Below are 18,664 nucleotides of genomic sequence, written 5' to 3' on the forward strand. Positions count from 1 at the left end.
CTGTAGAACACTTTTTTCCTTAATTCCAACCAATAATTACAGGTAACTTGTTGTAACACTATCGATTTCGGATATAATGATGATTTTTATACCAGACAGAAAAAGGAAAATCAAATACAGCTGCTGGCCAGTATCCACCTCGTAAACAAGGTATTATAAAATAAAGTTACTAATTTCATACATATAGAAAGCATGAACATAAAACTCTGCCGAAAAGTACCTGTATGAATACTTAATTGTATATGCACACTTGTCAAAATTGTGTAATTTATTCCTTACAAGATTAATATTGTCAGCAGTTGTATTTAGTTTCCCTTTCCCTGACAGATTTGAAAATGGACATTATGAATATAGTATGACTATGATTTGTTTGTGATCATTGACTGGAGATAAAGGAAGAAATATGGTGGAGTTTCTTTCATTATTCTGCAGAAATATACCATTTGATACCATGGACAGGAAATGCATGACAGTGGGTGTACCATCCTTATCACATAATAGAGAGCGTTCAGTCTCCCTTCAACAGTTACCAAATTAGTCATTTAGTCATACCTAATAGCTCTCCAAAGCACAATTTTGCGTTTGGTTTGTCTGTGTGTGTCTTTGTGTGCGTGTGTGTGTTCAGGAAGGTGGCAGAGAGAGAGAGAGAGAGAGAGAGAGAGAGAGAGAGAGAGAGAGAGAGAGAGAGAGAGAGAGAAAGAGAGAGAGAGCGAGAGAGAGAGAGAGAGAATGGTCAGGGTTTTTTCTCCCTGAGCAGTCTTTAGATTGGGTATTATTTGCATAGTGATGTGTTTTCATTTAGTTCTTTCTTTCCTTCGGCTATTGATTTTTGGGTGTGATAGTTTTCTTCTATAATTAATTTTTGGTAAAAGCTCCTACTAATTTTAAAGATCTGTAAGTCAGTTTCAGTGTTTGTTGGGTGGTGACCGTGTGCTATCAGGTGATTGTGAATTTTGAGTGTGAGATATTGCTTTTAAGTGCTCTACAGACCTGGTTCTGAAATTCCTGCATGTTGACCCACATACACAGATTGACAGCAGTTGCAACTAATTTGGTATAAACCGGACTGGATGTATTTGTCAGTGTTGGTGGTATTTCTTCCAAGTCTGCTTTGTATAGTGTTGTTCGTTCTGTACGCTATGTTGAGCCCTTGTTTGTTTAGTATATTACCTACCCTGTGTGTGGCTTTGTTGCTGCAAGTCGTTGTGTTCCATTTGTTGCTTACTGTCTGCAGATTTGTTGTGTGCTGTATTTGTTTATGTGTGTATTTCATGGTTATGTGTTGTTTGTTTTTTTATTTTGTTGTTTTTTTTTTTGTCTACCCTCTTTGCATCATATGTCTGGGTAAAACGAAACTGAAAATGTGTCTTGTATAAGGCGGATTTCCTCCTCCTATTTTCATAGCAAGCACGGCCATAAGAAGAACTGCAACACCACAAGACGATTATATAGAATAATCTTTACTAGAAGCATTTTAATGTCACTAACAGGAAACGAAATGCTTAAATATTTAGAAACGGACATTTTCGTCTCTGTTGGTCCATCATGGACAGGGAACGTCGAGTGGTTCAATAGTTGTCAATGTCAATGAAATACACCAATAGCCGCGTAGCTTAATATGTTATTTTCTTTTCTTTTGAAGGCTGCCAGTTTCAGCATTTCACTATGCCATCTTCAGGCCCTATATCAATCTCTTCAAATAAACGAAAATGTCATACAGTGCCATAAATCGCTAGATGAGTTCAGTCGTTACACTGGTACTTAATTCGAAGACTTGATAGCAACTAGGATAAGACTTAGACTGTAACTGTAGATAAGTGACATGCGCTATGTGTACTGTAGTTACCTCGGGGATTGGGGGGGGGGGGGGGGGGGAGTAGGCCCGCTGTGATTTATGGGGGTGGTTTATAGGGGCTGCGTAGAGGAGGCTGTGATACTGTCACAGGGGTGCCTAGGACAACACCACACCAAGATACAAAACATCTTATTTCGTCTTCAGTTACAACATTAAAGTACTGCGACGCCCCTGTATACGCCCTCTGCAGGCACGTGGTCCACGGGTGTTGATGAAGATGCTGGACGGATGCCCCGATCGGACGGCCATTTGGCGTCCGCGTCCTGGTTTTCTGGCACTGTTTACCTCACTCAGCAGCGCGTCCGTGAGTTAGCACTATGCGTCCCTGAGTGAACAGTGCCAGCGACGCGTACGTCTGCTGAATTCTCATAGGCAGCCATTGCCACCGGGTTAGAAGCTCGTGCTGGTGCGGAAGGATGGCTACAGTACTGCCGTGGCTGCGAACTGCTGTTCTCCAAGACAGAAGTTCGATACTGTCGTCCTATGTCCACGGGTGCGGACTAAGAACCGTGAGCTAGCTAACCAGACCGGTATGAGACGCTGGCCGGCCCATAACCTGATGGCAAGGTGCGTGGACGCGATGTCGTGAACGTTGCTGTCAGACTGCACCTAACTGTGCTGGAATCAGACAGCATTTGTAGTAATTAATAGTACACTCGTTGTGCCGATAAATTGCTTCCAGGCAAGTTCCAGTCAACACCTCCGTGTCTCAACGATGTGGATATACTCCACAGGCCAGCTTGTCAAAGCTGCAAGCTGCATGACATTTCTGCCGGGCCCGGATGTAGAGGGTGAGAAGGGAGGGGGGGGGGGACAATGTATCTGTTCTGGGCGGCAATTTCAGTGGGCGCCAAATTCACATTCTTGAAGAACATAAATCTTGTTTCAAAAAGCGCCTAACATCCTGAGGACTTTGGTCTATCGATTATTCATATTCGCATTCTAATCTGAACGAATCATACCTTGATTCTTGAATACGTGCATAGTGCACGTGATGTCTCTGCCAGGGGAATCCTAGTCGCATCAAGAAATAAAGAAATTACCCGCAGACGAAAGGGGCCGGAGCCATACGAGCTAAGCACAATAAACCCGAACGGGTGAATACCAATTGCTTTTCATGTGGTTGATTGGATGTGCGAATGATAAGCGTTGTTATAATTACTAGCGAAATCCATAGATTCACATTATCAGAGTGGAAACAAATCACTAACTGGAATAACATGTAAGAAAAATTACGTATCTTCTCGGTGTACCCAAGAAAATGAAATTGACAGATAACTTTTGCCAGATCGCTACACTACTAAGGGCAAGCTGCACAGGCCCCGGTTAGCAGTCCCTTAAATTCTGATCGCGAAAACGCGTTGTGTCAATGCGTGACAGCGCGTAACGGGAGAATAACACAGGATAAACCGGTGATTCTGGCAGGGTTAGTGCAGTTAATCAGAGAATTAGTGATGACAAGATCGTTTGTTAGAACAAGGAAGGAGGAGAAACGGGGACATCATACAAGTAATATGGAAGAATATGAAGATTTCAAATTTATGTAAAATTTTTGTACTACTACTAGTTTTTGATCTCATGCCTGAGAAACTGGAGTATATGAATGAAACGTGAAACTATTTCGTGACATAAGACTTTCTGCTTGTAATAGGCCTAATAGGCACTTTATATTGGTAGTTTTTGAATTATATTCTGCCGGGTTATTTATGTAAATGAGGTTGACAAAAATGACCATTCTCGCCAAAACAGTCTTGCTTATTTCGCGAAGTGTTATAACTGCTGTAATATTACAAAGACCTATTTCGTTCTATCTAGCAGACGTAAGCAACTCGAGATACCACACCTCTCTTGGGTACTATTGTATTAAGAGCATTTTGAGTATTAGACAACGACAATTTGACATTTCATGTAGCAGAACATTTGACGAACTTTGATGAGACAGTAGATTCTTTCACAGAAAGAAAGGCTCGCTGTGTAAGTTTTTAGAAAGAGTAGAGAGACGAAAATCTGGGATCTAAGGATTGAAAAATATGTACCTTCTTGATTGTCTCTTGTCTTTACCGGTTTTACACTGAAGAGCGGAAGAAGCTGGTACACCTGCGTAATATCGTGTACGGACTCCGCGAGCACGCGTAACTGTCGGAGCACTAATGTCTGAAGTAGTGCAGGAGGGAGCTGACACCATGAATCCTGTAGGGCTGTCCATAAATCCGTAAGACTAGGAGGGGGTGTAGATCTCTTGTGAAAAGCACATTGCAAGGCATCCCAGATATGCCCAATAGTTTTCATGTCTGTGGAGTTTAGTGGCCAACGGAAGTGTTTAAACTCGGAAGAGTGTTCCTGGTGCCACGCTGTAGCAATTCTGGACGTATGGGATGTCGCATTGTATTGCTGGAATTGCTCAAATCTGTCGGAATGCACAATGGTGATCAGTCAGTGTACACACGCCCCACATCGTTACAGAGCCTCCACAAGCTTGAACAGTCCCCTGCTGAAATGCAGGGTCCGTGGATTCATGATGTTCTCTCTATACCCCCACTCGTCCATCCGTTCGATACAATTTGAAATTAGACTCGTCCAGCAAGGCAACATGTTTCCAGTCATCAGCAGCCCAATGGCGGCGTTGACAGGCCCAAGCTTTGTGCCGTGCAGTCATCAAGGCTACACGAGCGGGCCTTCAATTCCGAAAGCCCATGTCGATGAAGTTTCGTTGAATGGTTCGCACATTGACTCTTGTTGATGGCCCAGCACTGAAATCTGCATCAATTTGCGGAAGAGTTGCACTTCTGTCACGTCCGATGCTTCTCTTCAGTCGTCAGTTGATGTTTTACCGGATTCATGATATTCACGGTTCACCTGTGGAATGGTCGTACGGGAAAATCCCCACTTCATCGCTACCTCCTCGGAGATGCTGTGTCCCATCGCTCGTGCGCAGACTGCAACACCAGATTCAAACTCAATTAAATCTTGATGACCTGCCGTTGTAGCAGCAGTAACCGATCTAACAACTGCGCCAGACACTTGTCTTATAGAGGCGTGGCCGACCGCATCGCCGTCTTCTGCCTGTCTCTGTATTTGAATACTCATGCCTATACCAGTTTCATTGGCGCCTGAGTGTATGTTTCGTACATCGAATTTTATGCCACACAAACAGATAAAGTTACTAGCTAATATGCAATAAAGAATGCAGATTTTCTCCTCCAGCTCACAAATAGTCCCGCCCAGTATTTGTTATGATTTTTTTCTTATTTTTTTTTGTTTAGGGGGTAGGATGTCAGACCGGCTGAGTGGGAGTAGAAGAGGCACCACTGGACACGTTAATTTCTACTCTCCTGAACATAGGTTTGATGGCTTCCATTACGAAATATACACTTTTGCAATCCACAGAGCGAAATACAGTGGCGTGCGATAGAAGAACGCTGTGTGAGGAGGCGTCACACATCCCACCTCAAACTCTCGAGTTAGAGGGGCGGGAGGGTGAGAGGGAGGCGCTATTATCAAGTTTTTGTACTGGTTCGGAAATGTCGTAGATCCTGGGCTGCTTTATGCAATCTCACTGCGACTGCGTGGCTTGGATGTCCGCCTTGCGGTGTACAAGCTCGTTCTTTCGCGAAATTACATATCAGCGCCTCTGAACCTGCCTCCTTGCCTCACACATGGCTGCAATGGAACTGTTTTGAATTTAGTAACGCCCAAAATATAGTGACACTGATTATAATCGATCAGTGTGTGATTAAACTTTCACTATAAGCGCAGTCTGTATTAGACGGACGGTAATGTCTGCAACAGGAAATGAAAAGTTTGAACATGGAGAAGCAGACGAACTCGTAAGTGGCGAGTCGAGTTATAGGTTAGTTTACGACTTAAACTGTAAATCGTAAACGAGATATGATGTCTGGACTGAGTAAAGCTCTAAGAGATATAATACCCAGAAGACGAGCAGGAAATTATAATTACAGTATCACACTAGGCACGCGTGTGGCCTCAATCTTTATGAAGTACACGTAGTAATAAAAAAAACACGTTTTGAGTTTTTCACGGACACCGTTCCAGGTACAAATATGTAACCGATCTCATTTCCTGTCATCAAAAGGGAGTAACAGGCGTTGTTCGTCCTCAGCTTATTTAACATATTCTTTGCCCCATTTCTTTCTGCACGTGTTTCTTCCTTCTAATTAATTATTGTCTGTTTTACATGGAATGTATTCGCAGTTGCGCGTACAGACAACCATCAGCTGTATTAGTGAATGACGGCGTGAATATTTGTGGAGGGTGGGGACTCGAACCCAGATTTCCCGCTGTACCCAGGAGATTGCCTTAACTGTATTCACTACCCGAGCACCACTCACCGTCATCCCCAGACTTCCTTATGTAGTCATTCCTGTGTCAGAAGCCTTCTAATACACACTCATTATGTAATTCTCGTACATGGGGGGACATTTTAATTGAAAGTCGCTGCCTGATGTCGGGGGGTAAATACGATATTCACAGCTACTAAAATGTTCCGGGCTACTGTGCCTGATCTAATTCATTACACGTAATAGGTAAAATCCAAACCACCACGGCATAATAGCCTGAAACATTTTACTAATTGTGAGATTTCCGACCGTTAAAGTTTACATTTTGCAAATACGATACTTCAGTGCCTGTGTTGTTAAGATGAACGATGCGATATTCCTTCGGGCACGTATGCATGCCCGAAGAAACATTGCATCTTTCTACTTAACAATACAGGCACTGCAATATAGTATTATCTGTTTTACTCTCTGACTTTTTTTCTTTTGGTACGCATTGTTTGTTGCTTCACAGCACTATTTTTTACGGGATTACAAGAGAAAAAATTTTAGTCCAGAAGTTTACTCTCTCGGCGCAGGAGAATTGGTAAATTAAGCTACCTTTCCGAATTATTTTTCTTAGTGAAAAATACCATAATTCTATTGACGTTCATCAAGGCTTTGAATTAAAAAACACTTCAAGTGTCTGCGTACCTGCAGTATGAGCGGAAACTTATCATCAGAGTATGGCGACTGCTGTATTATCGGTTTCGGCAGTGCTGGTCAGGGTATCCATTGATTCCCCGTCCTCCGCAGCGTGGCCACAATGCGGCGAGCCCTCCCAGAGATCAGATTATCTGCTGCGGAGAGGGGCCCTGCCCTCTTGCGTTACCAGATGAGGCGGCTGCGCTGAGGCGTCCACGGAGCAAGACTGGCTGCCCTTGAACTCAGGTAGCACGCACACCACACGCCACGCCACGCCGTCTCCTAGACGCAGCCAGTGGCCTGCTGCTTCTTCTGCACAGAAAAATTCGAGCCAATTACCGCACTTGAACCGCATCAACGTCTGATTTTCACACGTGGTAAAAGAGGCTGTGGACCATCACTACCGTTTGTGTGGTGATTCACTGCCTCGAGCGCTTCGTAAAACTTACTAAAAGGATACACCAGGTTCCTAATGCTTGCACACACACACACACACACACACACACACACTCATTTTAGTTCTTCCACCTACGCTCAATGGAGCACGTTATACTGATTTCATACGGGATACTCTACCTGTGCTGCTAGGACACATCATCATCAGTATTCTGCCTAAAGGCAGATTTTCACATGGTAGTTCTCCAGGCTGTCCGGTCTTCTGCCATCCTCTTCAGGTCTGCATAATTTTCTCTTCCCTTTATGTCGTCTGTCATCTTGTATCTCCTTCTTCCTCTCAGTCTTCTCCCACAAACCAATCTTTCCAAAGCACCTACTAGCAAGCACTCCCTTCTCAATGAATGTCCCAACCAGTTCTTTTTCCTTTCTCTTAGAACCTTCAGCAGACATCTTCCCTCACCAACCCTTTCCAACACTCATTCATTACTTGCTCTTTCCATCCAGCTTTTTCTCTCCATTCTCCTCCACATCCAAATCTCAAATGCTTCTAACCTTTTCTCATCCTCTCGTCTCAGCGTCCATGTTTCTGCCCCATATAGTGCCACACTCCAGACAAAACATTTGCCAAGACTTTTCCTTAGTCCTTTATCTAATTTGCCACATAAGAGTCTCCTCTTTCTGTTGAATGCCTCCTTCACCATGGCAATTCGAGTTTTCACATCCTGGTGACATCTCAAGTCTTCACTTATTGTGCTTCCGAGATATTTAAATTCACTTACTTGGCTAATGGTAGATTGTCCTATTTTAATATTGGACAGTCTGCGTCTTGTACTGATGACCATACTATTTGTTTTTGCTGTGTTTATTTGCATCCCATATTCCACACAAGCTTCATTCAGATCTTTGAGCATGTTAATCACTGTCCGCTCACTTTCTGCCACTAATACCACGTCATCAGCAAATCTTATACATTCTATTCTCTTTCCACCAATACATATGCCTCTTTTCCCATCTAAGCTTTTCGCAATAATCTCTTGAAGGTATACGTTAAACAACAGTGGGGAAAGGCCACAACCTTGTCTAACACCTCGTCCAATGCTGCTTCCTTCTGACATGTCATTCCCAATCCTTATTCTTACTTTCTGGTGTAAATATAGATTCTGTATCAGTCGTCTCTCTTTCCAATCTACTCCTTTCCTCTTCAAGATATCCATCAGCTTGTTCCACTGAACTCTGTCAAAAGCCTTTTCTAAATCTAAATCTATAAAAACAGCAAAGATTTCTCTACCTTTTTCCATATATCTTTCCCCTATAGTTCTTAGCAGGCCAATAGCATCTCTTGTTTCTTTTCCTCTTCTAAATCCGAACTGCTCCTCTGTAATCCCTCTATCCAGCTTGCCGTATAACCTTCTATTCAACACTCTCAGCAAGACTTTAGCTGCATGAGAAATTAGACTGATGGTCCAGTGCTCTTCACATTTTTTAGTGTTTCTCTTTTTCTCTATTGGTATCATAACTGTTGCAGCGAAGTCCTCAGGCCATTCCCATTTTCGCTACAGAGGTAGACTATTTATTTTCTTGCCTTGTTTCCCAGATTCTTCAACAGTTTTGCTGGCAAATCATCTGTTCCACATGCCTTCCTATTATTCATCTCCTTCAGCGCCTTTTCTACTTCTTCTTCCAGGATAGTAAATCCCTTTCCATCTTCTGGCACATATTGCTCCTCTTCAACCTTAATTTCGCTTTGCGTTTCATCCCCCTTATACAGACATTCAATATATTCTTGCCATCTGTTCAAAACCTCCTGTAGTTCTTCTGCTAGAGTACCATCCGTTCTTTCAATTTTCATGTTATTCCTCTTTCGTTTACGTTCAAAAACTATCTCACTAGCCAGTCTATACATCACTTCATACTTTCCCTCTCTCTCCATTTTCTCTCTTTCGTCGCATTTCTGTTTCATCCATTTTTCTCTTGCTTCTTCAGTTTCTCTTCTTAATTCATTATTCAGTTTCCTGTACCTCTTTTTGCCTTCTTAAGTTTCTACACTTTTCCACTTTCTGCGCTCTTCCATCTTTTTTAACATGTATTCTGTTATCCATTCTTTCTTGGTGCTTTGGGATACTCTAATTCCTAGTACTTCTTTGGTAGAGTCCATGAATCCTTCCCTCATTTTTATCCACTTGTCATTAACACTTTCATCAACACTACCTCTTTGCCATTCTTCTATAAATCTGTTCTCCAAATCTGATGCCTTTCCTACCTCTTTGAGTCTTTCTATGCTTAGTCTTTCCTTTGCTTTACCTCTCCAGACGTTTTTCAACCTTACTTGTATTTCTACCATCACTAGGCAGTGGTCTGAATTTATATCCGCTCCTGGATAAGCTTTAGCATTCTTCAAACAGTTCGTAAACCTTTTTTGTATCAGGATGTAGTCCAGCTGATATCTTTCCCTATTAAAATTTGATATCCATGTGTAACGTCTCCTTTTATGGTGTTCAAATGTGTTACCCACTGCTAATGAATTTTCTTTACAGAAACTAATTAGCCGTTCACCTCTCACATTTCTTATTCCTAATCCAAATTTTCCTACTGTATTTTCATCTCTTCCTTCACCCACCACTGCATTCCATTCACCCATGATGATAACGCAGGCATTTATATTTTCTTTCTCGATGAGTTCTTGTATTTTCTCATAATATTCTTCCACTTCCTCATCTCTGTGCTGGCTGGTTGGCATATATACCTGTATGAATACTACATCTTTTGAACTACACTTCAGTCGTGTCATCATAAGTATATCAATATATTGTATCTTCATTACCTTATTTTTCAACTTTTGCCCTATCAATATTCCTACTCCGTTTTCACCACTCTTGATTTCCCTTGAGCAAAAGAGTTTATAATCTCCACTTTCTATCTCCCCATCTCATTTCACACAAACCGAGGGCATCTAATCTATTCCTTTTCATCTCCTGCTCTGCATTCTCTAGCTTTCCTGCTTGCAGAAGTGTCCTCACATTCCATGTTCCAATCCGTGTCTTTCCTCCTTCCACTGTGGGGATACGGTTATAGATAAACATGGTTCAACATAAGGTCAATACGTGTCAGCAGCATGAACAGATGTTACGATATAAAAATTGATGTGCTTTAGGTCCTTGTGGTTCTCAGTGCTTCATTTCAAAGCTGGGGGAAGAACTGCTTAGGGAACCATCTATTTTTTTCGTTTCACATCAGAAACCTGTCTTACACCTTTTTCGCAGTCCTCACAATGTAAGCTCTCCAGTATGTGGGTGTGTGGGTAATTGTACGTGTACATGAAGGGGTAAGTATAACAGTAGTTGTTCTTATTTCTGCTTATAGAGATTTGGGAACTTCCCGTAGATTCTTGTTTTCAAAATGTGCTTGTGGCCCGTCGGAGCCGGGATCGATTGACGTCCGGCTCTTTACAAAAATACACCTTGCGATTGGTGAAGCAGACCAGGGAGCAAAGTTGTGGAAATTTCCGCTGAACTCCATTCAAAAAATTGACCGGTAAGCTAATGGGAGTCTAAAACAACGAAATCCCGCGTTTTATCATCAACCCGATTGGGAAAACGCCTGTCACCTCGATGGCGTTTCATGGCATTTGGGATTCCACCACCCACACCTCTGAAATATCGAACTAAATAACGGCTTCCGAAAACCGTTTCTAAATTTTTCTGAAAAGGCAGTCGTCTTGTGTCGGCGAGGTAAGACGTGCACTTACGAAGACTTCTAGTGTTAGGATTTGATTGCTTTGTTCAATGTAGGAGGTGACTGCGTAAATTAAATTCAATAACCAAGAGATTAAATGCTCTTCGGTATAGTACGAAATGATTATTTACTTAGCTCGGTTGTTTTGCTGTTGGCGGACCATGAATACGATCACGGGATCAAGTTCTTATCCTAATTAGTAACAGGTGCCTTTTCCATTTAGTAAAACGAATACATAGACCGACATCCGGATTCGTGTGGGCCAATTTTAATCGAAATTATTGTGATTTTTTGGGATTTCTGACTCTGAAAGCGTTATCCTCTCACAATAGGACCGCATCTTTGTAATCTACTCAATTTTTTGATCATGATGAAAAGTTGCGAGCCAGAGAAACGGTGGACTGGTGAGAATTTGGTAATTAATAGCACCTTAACCAACAAGGTAAGCTTATTTTCCGGTTTTATTCTAATCCATGTGAGGTGACTGGCTTTGGGGGGCGGATGTGAAGACCACAGTTTCTGTAGTAAAAATCGCGGCAAAGTGGCAGTCGAGAATCTGGCGTGTTTACACCTAACAAGGGAACCTCCCTACCGCACCCCCCTCAGATTTAGTTATAAGTTGGCACAGTGGACAGGCCTTAAGAAACTGAACACAGATCAATCGAGAAAACAGAAGTTGTGTGGAACTATGAAAAAATAAGCAAAATATACAAACTGAGTACACCATGCGTAAGATAGGCAACATCAAGGATAGCGGGAGCTCAGGAGCGCCGTGGTCCCGTGGTTAGCGTGAGTAACTGCGAAATGAGAGGTCCTTGGTTCAAGTCTTCCCTCAAGTGAGAATTTCATTTTTTTTAGTTTCAGACTATTATTATCTGTCCGTCCGTCTGTCCGATGCGAGGTAACTGCGCCGTAGTATGGGGACGCTACACCTAAACAAACATCGAAACACACGACGTCAGTCGACTACAGCGCACGGAAGAGAGAGTATTCCTGCTAGCGAGGCTCCCTGGCTGGCAGTTGACTGTTCGGTACTTTGGACGAGAGTGCATTAAATACGTGAGATGTATTCCGTGGGCAATATGAATCCAGCAAATATAGCTCGCGACTTCAATAACAAGGTCAATGACAATAATTGTCAGAAAATAAAAATTCTAATTTCTCACTCGACGGAAGACTTGAACCAAGGACCTCTCGTTCCGAAGCTACTCGCGCTAGCCATGGGACCACGGCACTCCTATGCTCACACTTTCCTTGATGTTGCATATCTTGCGCATGGACTACTCAGTTTGTATATTTTGCTTATTTTTTTTATAGTTCCACACAATTTCTTCCTGTTTTCTCAATTGATCTGTGTTCAGTTTTTCATGGCCTATCCACTGAGCCAACTCATAACTAAATCTGAGGGGGGTGCGATGGGGAGGTTCCCTTGTAAGATGGGAATGTGTCAGCTGTGTTGACACCAGAAGAATCGTTCTAGTTTCGGTACTGACCGACAGATGGCCGCACTTTAAAAAGAGTACGGTCAGTTTGGCGTCCAGCCACGTGACGGGGAAACTCAACGGCCGGCACGCTGGCTCATGGCGGGCTTTCTCCGGGCCACTTTTAGCATAGAGCTAAAGTGAATGTATGATGTAGAAATAAATAAAAAGCTAATCCAAATGTGGCACAAAGGACCTTGTATGCTCATTTTAAAGCAGAAAATTAGTCGGTTCTGCTCTTATAAACGCACCTAAAGTAGCCCTGATCGTTTTTGAATTATAATAAATTTAATATTTTAATAACTAAGTAAGATTGTAAATTGCTTTGACAAAATTTTAAGAACGAGATGTCAAATGAAAGGTCTGAATGAGTAGAATTAAGATATTTATGTAACTTTTTTTACATGTTGTAAAAATTGAAATAAGGAGCCGGAATGCTGGTTTAGTGATTAAAAATGCAGAATTTGGAAAATAAAAAAATAGGAGCTATAAAGATAGCGGAGTACGAAAAAGTAGACATAAGGAAATAGGTAATACAATAACAATATCAGTTATTTACGCACTGAAAGTATTTTAAATAACGAAAACTTCTATATGAAGAACACATAAATTTTAATAATATGAGAATAAGATCCCGTACACAAATTCTGATGATAAATCTGAATTCACAGCGCAAGATTTCCGTCTGAATAGAAGTGTTACAAGCATTTTATTGTATCTATATTAAGTGTAAAAATGAATTTTACGTGCAAACAAATTTGATTTGACTTCACTGAGGGCTTTTAAGGGAGGCCATTTTATGTGGTAGGGGGCAGTCTTTCGGTTGAGTTTAAAGGGGTAGCACGTGTGACTGGCAAAATATGGGACATAGTGATTTCAGCTTGCGTTTGTACTTCGGATTTGGTTTGGTTTCTTATTATTTTTCGAGAAGTATACTCCGCTCGGAACTTTGTTCATCTTGAGGTTTCAGCTATTTAAAAAGAAGCATTAAGTGAATAATTGGTGAATGATTGCGATTAGTATTTGAGTGGCGCTGTTGAGCTAACTAAGTAAATATCAGAGGTCAAATCAAGAACATTTAACAGTATTTCAGTCAAATCTGTCCTGAACAAGTTAAAATAAACTCCAGTTAGTTAAAACTGTGTTGTGTTCACTAAAAATTATTCCTGCCTGCTATCATTTGTTTTTATAAACTTGACAGTAGTTTAAAATTGCTGGGCATAGTGCAGCGGATGTGGTTGGCACCCCTCAGACCTAACGTAGCCAATTTAGTTCATAAGTCCAACCACATTTTACGGAACCCCAAGGGAATGCATGCTATATAGGTGCTTGGGTGACAATTTTTATTGTGTTTTTTCATGCAGAAGCACATAGGGGCTCGAGCCATCTAGTTTTACTAGATAACTAACTTTGAACTAAAACTATTGTGATCACCCAGTGCAACCATGGTGTTTCTCCCGACATCGCGCATAAAGAGAAACCGTAGCACGTCGCAAATGGTTTTCTCGATCCAGCGAAGCTCGCAAATGTGTATTTCTCGTCCGTAGTAGCTCGCATCCATCTGCAATGATACTGCTTGCTAGTGTGTGAATCCTACCTACCCTCTTCCTCTGATTTTTGTGTTTGGGTGTTGCGAGTTGCAGTGCTTACTACATTCGTAATACCATCTACGTTCTATCGTCTCTGTGTAAAGAGCCCTTGCTGACAGAATGACGTTAGCAACGTTTATTGGAAATCCACCACCTTATGGACCAGTATCAATAAGTTTGTTCTGTTATCGGTAAAAGATGAGTAGATCGAGAGGAAGGAAAGCTTACAAGCTAACAATAAGTGGTATACAGTTCGCTTAAACAAAGTTGAGTAGTGGTTTTGGGTGGATTACCCCAGCCCAACGAAATCAGCTAGTTCAATATGAATTTTTGAAAAAAAAAGTCAACTGTTTTGTGAAATTATTTTTGTAAATGTAATAAATAAAATAGAATAGGGAAACATTTGACTCGATTTGAATGATGCAAAGTACAGCATGAACCATAGCAGCTGAAACGCTCATACATTAATGACGTAGGAAGAGTGTAAAGTAGTATCGACAATCCGATTGAAACTTTCCTATAATTTGTGGTTCCAGTTTTATTCTGTTTTTTGTAATCGATTTTTATGGCAAACAACGAATAAGCAAAAACAATGATATCGAGAGCACCTCTAAGGAGACATTACTTATTGTGCTACACGGATTTTCTTTCCTAATATTTTGACACTGGAAAGTTTTTGGAACCTCTTTAACACCTTCTGATATAAGTGACAGACGTATATGAAAGATTTGCAACATAATCCATCAGACAAATATCCTCTAAATCACTACAAAAACATATGACAGGCCTCTTTTTCAAATGTTTTTGAACTGTTGTTCAGAAAGGATGAAATATAATAAATTTTCAGGTTGAGCTGCAATCTACGGCTGTTTGCCGGTGACGCTATCATCTACGGGGAGGCGTCGAAGTTGAGTGATTGTAAGAATTTGCAAGATCATTTAGATAAAATGTCTGGCTGCTGTGATGAGCTACAGCTGGCTTTAAATGTACAAAAACGTAAGTGAATGCGGATGAATAGGAAAAACTGTCTCGTACCCTTCGAATTACTAGTGTGCAGTTTGACACAGTCACTTCGATTAAATATCTAGAAGTGAAATGGAATGAGCACGTCAGGTTGGCAGTAAGGACGGAAAATATTCGACTTTGTTTTATTGGGCGAATTTTGGGAAAGTGTAGTTCATCCACAAGGGGGGCGGCGTATAGAACGCTAGTGTGAGTCATTCTTGATTACCGTTCAAGTGTTTAGGATCCCCACCAGGTCAGATTACAGGAAAATATCGAAACAATAAAGGGGCAGACTGCTAGATTTGTCGTTGATTGGTCTGATCAGCACGCGAGTAGTTTTCGTGAACTAAGACTGGAGTATCTGGGGGCAAGTCGATACTCTTGCAGCAAGGCACTACTGCGCATATTTAGAAAACCGGCATCTGAGGCCGACTGCAGGAGAAACATTTCGCGCAAGAACAGTGAAGATGTAAGAAATTACGGCCTTTAGAAAGTCGTTTATCCCTCCCTCTGTTTACGAGTAGAATAGGAGAGGAAATAACTAGAAGTGGTACAAGGTACTCTCTTCCATGCACAGTAGTGTGGTTTGCGGAGTATGTATGTAGATGTAGACATTTAAATATTGATCGGTATTCTATTATCATTAAGAACATCTCGATCAAGAATAAGCAGAGAAGTTTGAAATTTTGCTTTTAGTTGATATTTATTTTTGTTTTTAGGATGAAAGAAAGCACTCCACATTATGATGTGAAATGGAATTCTGATAACTAATTCATCTATTCAGGTGGTCTACCTTCATGTTTATTATCAACATCGTCTGCCTTCCTAGCGTCTTCTGTTCTCGAAATGTCCTGAATGATTAATCCGAATGGAGCCGTTTTACAGTTACTATGTCATCATTTCAACTTATCGTGAGTGACACAGCTCGGCCTGAAAGAAATGCCTTTGTGGCGCCTTCTGTTACCCAGAAGTTACAAATTAGTTACTCGAAGTTGTGACGATTCATGTTGAATGTTACTAAAATTTCTTCTGCCTGGTCCATTGATGAATGAATGTGAAATTTTCGTACTTAACATAGTTTTATTCGCATTAATTGACATCCGAACTGCACACTCGGCATGTAAACAAAACACAGACTTCACACATCTCTTTGACTTCCAAACAGACTCTCTGCCAGACTCAACAACAACTGACTCAACTACTCACTGCTACACAACCTCGCTGCTTTCCGTTATATAGAATTTTAACAACTGCTCACGAAACATTCCATTATTAATTTTATATAATTTCGATGTTACAGTTAAAATTTACGAAACGTAAAGAAACTGACGTTACAGCCGAATAAGGTATAAAATACAATATTTGAAAACAATCCTTTCGAGTAATATCTTAAGTTTTCCATAAGAAAATCATTCTGAACGTTATTTACAATAATGTCACAGGTATTATTTTAGTTACTTAACTAATTACAGTTTGGATTTGGTTACTAATATGTAATGGTATTTCAAATCTCGTACCTTATCCGACTGCATGCGACAGATTTACAAATCAAGCTTCAAATTCTGAAATTACAAAACTGAGAGATGTAAACAATTGGAGAGTTAATTAGAAATGTAATTACAAGGACCATTAATTGCAGAGGAAGACATAAAAGTGAATAACAAATGAAAATACATCGCTTGCTAGTAATTTTTAATCTAATTTTCAAGATAATGAGGTTCTTTGTGTGAACTCGTTACTCGATTGTAATTATGGTAATTAGACGCGCCGGACACCTATGCCAACACTTCCACAGCATTTTATTATCTGTTGCTTTTTATTTATTCGTTCAATTTGTTGATTAATCATTTAATTTAGCATTGTTACGTAATTTTCTTAATGACAACAATCTCGTGATAATGATAACTATATACTTTTTTTCCAGAACCTCCTATTTGCTTTCACAATGAATATCAAGTATTAGCGAATTGGACATAATGATATACATATAGACACACATACAAGTCCCTAGGAAGCACTAAATTGTCCGATAATTATCCGGAAGAATACAAAAAGAAAGCTGGTAACAGACATGTCATATGAAATTTGGAGAAGAATGTATCGTTGTAAAGTGAAGGAAACCCTTATGACAGGTAAATATCTCATCAAAATAACTTTTTATGTGCACGCTAGCTAAGCCTAGAAGAGATGCAGTTCTTGATACTTCATTTACATAGCTAACAGATGCTATCGTGAAATATTTTAACTCTGTCTCAAATCTCTAGTTCCTTCTTCTTTTTCTAAATTGCCCTGATTACTTTCAAATAAGTAAATGGTGTTTTTGGCAAATTAAATCATGCTGAATAATTTGGTGCTATCTTTGTCTATTTCCCACACAGTATCTAGTTATGAAAATTCAGAAAAGAATTTCCTTAAAATCAGTATGTTTTCCTTAATTGCTTTGATTATTTTCAAACAATTAAACTCTTATTATAAAACTGTACCTTAAGCGCGTCAGTTTAATCCCACACTTGTCCATTTCCCATCTTCGTGTGGCTATGGAAATTTCGGACAAGAATCCATTTTGCAACTTTCCCTCAAAGTACTAATTAAGTTTTCTTAATTGCTGAGCGGTGTCGGTTTTAATTTTGGCGGCAATGGCGCTACTCTGGCGCCACGAACTACTTGGGCTGTCGAAATCTGTCCCGATCATATGCCTGGAGCTAGGGTCTTTGGTCGAGTCGTGTATTGTGGGTTTTTTGAGGGCCATGGTACGGTCAGGTTGCTGGAAGGCACTTGGCTGGCAAGTTGTTGGCTTTTGTGGGCTCCTGGTGTCCACTGCGGCCTCGAGAAGCAGCGAGTGGTTTAATCGGTCGGACGCGAAACTTGCCGGCTGGATTAAGGATTGATAGCGGCGAGTTGCGGGAAGAACAGTGGGCGCCGAGTGCAACCTGGTCGCCAAGTTGCTCGCCAATTCTGCAAGCTTAAATTTCATGGCACCTAGAAGACCGCCTGCAAGGAGTGGAGGCAATATCACATCTGGAAGCCATGGCTCCTTCACACCTGAGTGATAAGTGTTGTTTCTATTGGTACTTGTTACCTTAAGGCCATGTCTGAGTTAACGTGGAATTGGACATGTCATATTAACGCGTCTCCGAGTGATTATTGTGTGTGTGTGGTCATTGGTCAGTGTAACTGATGATAATTTGTTGTTTCTGACCATATTCCTTGCAAGTTTATGAGCCTTCTCTGTTACAAATTGATTTAATGAAATTGTAACATAGTCTGTGCCGAAAGCAATGCACACTTTTATAGACGAGTATGCCCTACTAATTGGATTAGCAGGAGCTGATATTTCAATTTCTTAATTTTGAAGTAATTTCAAGGAGTGTTAAGCTTATAACTTGTATGTGTGCTCGTTTCCAGAATAAGTCAATGTTGCCTAAGTCGTAGACTTTCTCGCATGTTGCCTTATTTGGACAGCAGATGTGTGTTCGCAGGGTAGTTTTGGCAGCGGACGATACGTTTCTGTTTCCTGGGCCCAGAGCAGAGACGTGTTTTCTTTCTGCTGCAGCGACGCCTCTGTCGTCGCTCGACGTTTAGGTTGGCCCGCAATGTGGCGACTTATCAGCCTCCTCCTGTTGCCTC

This window comes from Schistocerca piceifrons, chromosome 3, assembly GCF_021461385.2.
Source record: "Schistocerca piceifrons isolate TAMUIC-IGC-003096 chromosome 3, iqSchPice1.1, whole genome shotgun sequence".
Taxonomy (NCBI): domain Eukaryota; kingdom Metazoa; phylum Arthropoda; class Insecta; order Orthoptera; family Acrididae; genus Schistocerca; species Schistocerca piceifrons.